Source organism: Oikopleura dioica, chromosome PAR (genome assembly GCF_907165135.1).
Source record: "Oikopleura dioica chromosome PAR, OKI2018_I68_1.0, whole genome shotgun sequence".
NCBI classification, from domain to species: domain Eukaryota; kingdom Metazoa; phylum Chordata; class Appendicularia; order Copelata; family Oikopleuridae; genus Oikopleura; species Oikopleura dioica.
In genome coordinates, this window is record NC_137293.1 from 12350333 (window position 1) to 12356332 (window position 6000).

The following is a 6000-nucleotide window of genomic DNA, read 5'->3' on the forward strand; positions in this document are numbered from 1 at the left end:
TCTCGACCTGAAACTACATCTAAATCTTGCGATCCGAATCTTCACCTTGATCTATATGTGGACAAGTATAAACCTGCTCGAATAAAAGACATAATTGGGCAAAATCAAAAGACATCGAACGCTGCTAAGTTGCTTGCCTGGCTTTAAAACTGGAAATCAAGTCTTGGCGGAGGCACGAAGAACCCCGAAAAATCGAACTATCAGCCTTATGTTTCTGGCAATCATTTACGTGCTGCTTTGTTACTTGGTCCTCCAGGGGTTGGGAAGACTACCACTGCTCACGTTGTTGCGGCCGAAGCTGGCTTTCATGTTATCGAGTTTAACGCAAGGTATTATGATAACTCATCCCTGTATTTCATATTATTTTCGTTGCTATTTTTGATGACGCCCTTGTTTAGTGATGACCGTGGTAAGAAATCAATTCACGATGTTGTTCGCGAAGCTCTTAGTTTGGTACAACAATGTTTTGACAATATATTTTCTCCTTCTAATTTTTCTTTGTTGTACTTCTATAAAGCAATGTCAATGTCAATTCGATGAATGATCAATTTTTATTGCTCATGGATGAAGTCGATGGACTTTCCGGATGTGCAGACCGTGGCGGCCTCGCTGAGTTTACCAGTCTCGTAAAATCCACTGACATCCCCATCATCGCTACTGCGAATAATTGCTCTGCTACTAAATTCAAAAGTCTTCGGGCCAACATGTACGAACTTTTCTTTTCGTCATTGCAAACGACACAGATATTAGGTTCTCACTTGTTTTTTTTTGGGATTTTCAATCTTTTTTAGGTCGATTGAAGAAAATTCGTTATGCAGAGAACTTGACAGTTTCTGATGAATGCCTGCGCGCTATTGTTCTTCGTTGCCAATTAGATGTTCGCCAGTCGATAAATTCATTGAATATGCTCGCTTGCGATAACCCAGGTTTTTTTGATGGCATTTATATGATTTAAGCATTTTTTTTATTAGACGATGTCAATACGCTCCCTGTCTCTGATACAATGTTCCACGGTTGTTTGAAAGACAAGAAACCAAATTTATTTGAAGCTTCTTCTCGTTATTTGGAGGGAAATATTTTCAATGTATCTGATTCTATCCACAATAAGCTCTCCGAAATGGATAAACTCTATGAATATTATCCAGATCTCTTGATCCCGATGATATTCGAAAACTACACGCGGTTTCCCGAACAACCTTATCTTCATCAGGTTAATAGAAATTTTGTTTCCATAATATAATTTCTTATAGGAAAAATTATCCCTCTCCTCAGACTGCCTTTCTTCATGCGACCAAATTGAAACATTGATGACCAAAAGTCATCGTTACGATTTACGCGAAACCCTATACACATTATCTCGTCTTCCTGGTAGTTTCATCGATGGTACGATGGATCGTTCCCTCATGAAATTTCCTTCTTCTTTGAGGAATAATTCTACCTACTTAAAAAACGGGAGAAGCTCGAGTAAGTTTTTCATTCCCTTTCACGTTTTCATTTATTTAGCATTATTTTCTTCTCATGCACGCTCTAGCTGGTATTATTCTCGCTCAGATCTTGCTTGTGTTCTTGGACCGTGTATAAAGAATCTTTACTGCCAGCCTTTGTTGAATGCGTCTACTGGTTTATTGACGCTGGATGAAGCGGTGAAGAACATTGCACAATTGATGAATGATTATAGGTAATTCTGTCTCATCGCTGTATATACTTTTTCGTTAGTTTGTCGAAGAATGACATCGATAATGTCATCGAGTTAACCCGTTGGCCGAATCAAAAACATCCCCTCTGTGATTTACCAAGGGCTCTCAAAGCTGCAGCAACGAAAAAACTGAATTCATCACTCATCATTACTCCTTTTTCCCTCGCAACAACAGAGGACTCGAAGGAGGTTGACTCGAGCGATTCGAGTAACCAATGTGGGCCCTTGAAAGAAGACGGGTAATGCTTTTTTTTCATTTTTTATCGTCACTTTTTTTGTTATAGAAAATCCACTGTTTCTTCAAGCATCAGTGCTCAATCTAAGCGACAGAAAAAGAAAAATCAGACGAAATGACCTGTGGCAAGTTGCACTTCATAGTAAAGAGACTTCTTCCATTCTAAAGCTTATGTGCTTTTTATTATCGAAAATTCCTGCCGCATTCTCACGCTTAATATTATATCTTAAGACTGGGTAAATATGTCAAATTCACCAAATCAACAGAGGGGATATTCTCGGGGGGACCTTTATCGCGCGCTGCCTAGACTTCATAGCCTTCAATTTTTAATTGGACGAGTCAACAGATTGAGAAGAAGAATCAATTTTTATATGTGTGAAAGCAATAAAATGCACTTTTCATAAGCTTTTAAGGGGCAATAACGATAATCTTGAAAGGGAGATATGCGACGAGTTGGCGAAAGAACTTGTGCGAGACGAGTTGGCCCTCAAGGGAGTTTACCGTCGGTTGATGCGAGTTGTAGTGGTACCTTTGTATTTTATTTCCAGTAGATTTTTATAAATTTAAGCCAATCTTTCGAGCAATGGATCGACTTGAACTTCTGCGAGCGTTGAGGCCCGTTCTTATCAAGGTTAAGGCAATAAACCTTCTTGACAAAATGTTCGACTGGATTGGCGCAAGTCTCGTCGGATTCAATACAATAACGAAGCGTTCTAGGTAGGATAATCTAAGTAACAACTGATCTGTCTAGTAGATAGGACGATTTGTGACTGATTGTACTTGGATTCGCAACTGGAATTCATATTGGATCATTATTTGTAATTTTTATGACTGACGAGTGTTACTGTGTTGCAAAGCATCCCTTTTATACCTGCAATCGAATGAAATGAAGAAAGATTTTATAGACATCACTCTATTTATTTAGAATGCCCTCGCGCTAGCCGCCTGCTCGCAAAAGAATTGAATTCGAATTAAACACGGAAATTCTCTAGAAAAACGAGCGTTTCTCATTTGGCCGAGAAGCGCAAAACACTTCTCAGTGTTCTTCTCAGGCTCTAGAAAAATATTTGTTTACATAATTTTCATCTTTATTGGGTGCATAAAAATCAAAACAAATATTTTTCTAGAGCCTGAGAAGAACACTGAGAAGTGTTTTGCGCTTCGGCCAAATGAGAAACGCTCGTTTTTCTAGAGAATTGATGACGGATATTTCTTCTACGAGCAATCTAATCAACACGAAATCCCTGAGAAATCAATCGTTGCTTGCAGTTTTTAGTTTTGCTTGCGAACCTGTTGCCTCAAATCATGTCTCTTTTGCGAATGAACTCTATCATGACGTCTGTCGACAAAAATGAGAATGTTCTATTTTATGTTGTGGTTAGCAAAGCTGTAGGGTCGTCAATAAAGAGTTGTGTTTTTATCTGATCGACGTTGAAAATCCTTTTGCATTTAAGACTGCAGGGTTTTCATCATTCAACAAAACCTATTTCCGAGGCGAATGAATTGCATCATCTGCTGCATTTTCTGTTCTTTTATATATTTGCACACGGAGAGAATTCAATTCGAATTAAACACGGAAATTCTCTAGAAAAACGAGCGTTTCTCATTTGGCCGAGAAGCGCAAAACACTTCTCAGTGTTCTTCTCAGGCTCTAGAAAAATATTTGTTTTGATTTTTATGCACCCAATAAAGATGAAAATTATGTAAACAAATATTTTTCTAGAGCCTGAGAAGAACACTGAGAAGTGTTTTGCGCTTCTCGGCCAAATGAGAAACGCTCGTTTTTCTAGAGAAAACCTATTTCTGAGGAGAATGAATTGTATCATCTGCTGCATTTTCTGTCCTTTTATATATTTGCACGCGGAGCGTGCTCTTCCTTATCATTTTTGTGTTTTTGCGTGTAAATGCCCTGCTTTTATCGCTTTCGAGGGCTCAAATTTAAATCTTATCGATTTAAAGAACTCTTTTTCTGACGAGTACTTTTCTATATTTTGCAATACGAAATTATTTCAATTGAACATCATGAATCCCTTTTGTCAGGGCAATACTGGCTTCGAAATACTCTGTCGGCGTCTTGTAATCAACAAGTTGTGCATTGCCCAATCCAGCATGTAAGCGTCGAAAAACGAATTTGCAGATGGTTTTACTTGTCGTCGTCGGCGGCATATTGCAGACGTCTTCTATGTCACCGTCTTCCATTTTCCATTTTTTTAAATTTCGGCGTAGGTATTGCTTGTCCTTATTGTTGGATTATTCATATTCATATGTGCTTTATTCACAGAACTCTATTTAAAAATCAAATATCCCTTCCCTTGAATGGGCAATGGTGAAACGATCGATTTCGCGCGTCGCTAGCAATCTTCTCTTCGCATGTATAATTCCCTTAATTAGAGTTTAATGACCTTTTTATATCTTTCTCTGGAGTACTTATTGGTCTATTGAGCCTTTTTCTTCCGTATGCATGCTCAACATAATATTGTAGTCGTCTTTCGCTTTCAGTGTTCATCGTCATCTTCTCCAACGAAAACCTTTTTGCTTCTTCAAGCGGAAGTCCAGCGTTGTAGAAAAACTCCATAGGTTAAGTCGTCCCTTACTTCTATAAGTCGCATTTTTACTTTTTATTACCTTGTGCTTTAATTTCTTATATTTTTCGAGGCCACTTATCATGAATTTGACGCAGGGCGGAAGTGATCGTTTTCCAAGTTCACCGAGATGTTCAATGGTCAGTTGATTAGAAGCTCGCCCAACATTCTGTTGGGTGTTTCTCATTGTGCACTGGTTAAGCATTGGCACTAGTTGCGAAAATTTATTTGGTGATTGATTATATGCTATTTAAATATTATTTGGCTTCGATTACGTCTTACCCAAACGGTTTGTTTCGTTTACAAGCATTTCATCGTATGTCCGTGCGAGTCGCTCTATCCATTTTTTCATTTCTCTTTTGAAAAATCCCTCCAACATCTTTTCTATCCATTCTTCGGGAACGTATGCTGTTCTCATTTTCATTGAAAAAAATGGTAATAGTTTTTATTATGCTTATGGTGGTTTTGTCCTATCAAATTTACATTTATAATTCATCATTCTTTTTCTTCCTTTTCCATTTTCGATATGCGTGCATCTTTCTTCGACCAAAAATTCGCGCTGTCCCAGTCCATTGTGTACCAGCGCCTGTCTTTTCTTCTTGTTTTGTTACAGCATCTGCACAAGGCTTCCTGTTTTTCCTCGGGTATCGTTCCTTCGATAAACTCTCCCATGTCCAGCGTTTCTCTCTACAAATTTTGTTTTTTCTGCCTATAATTCGGAATTAAGAAAATTTACCTCGAGAAATTTCTTCTTTCCTTCCTGCGTTAGTAAGTCATATCTGTATAGGAACAATCTTGTTTCATTTGTGATCGTCCATTCGATCAAATGGCGTTTTCTGCACATTCCTAGTTTGAAAAACCAGTGCGATATAATGTCGTTTTCCCTGTCGCTTCTTGACGGTATTTTGTTGTCAAATCCGATGAGGGAAACCTTCTTGTCCTGCAGAAAAACCTTATGGAGCCGCCGTTTTCTTTCATATTTTGTTTTACACTCTTCGTGCACTGCTACAAGTCTTTGTTATTTTTTAATGAATCTGCGTTTTACCTTCCATAGCCTCTAATGCCATTCGCCTTTCCTGGAGCATACTTTCAAGTTCCTTGATGGGGTGAGTAAATGCTGTTATTGGCGAGAAAAATAATTTTTCCCTTTCAAATAGTGGATTTGAATCTTTGAGTGCTTTTCCATATTATTCACCCAACTTTATGTCTATTACTGTCTGGTACTGGGGAACACGTCGATAAATCTGCAGAGGAAATTCGCATATATCGTCTTCTATGATTTCTTGTCTTGCAGGTATGACCCTTATCCCAACGTGCGCTCGCCTCATTTGCCTTTCCATTCTTAAATGTATTTTGTTCAGCATTTTGAGGTTTTATATTTGCAGGGTGATGCAATGCTGTTGTCAAGAGCAGAGAATTGATATAAATGGTGGATTTTTTGACATATTGCGTGTCACATTCTAACTCTTCTCTGAAGAAATTTTGAA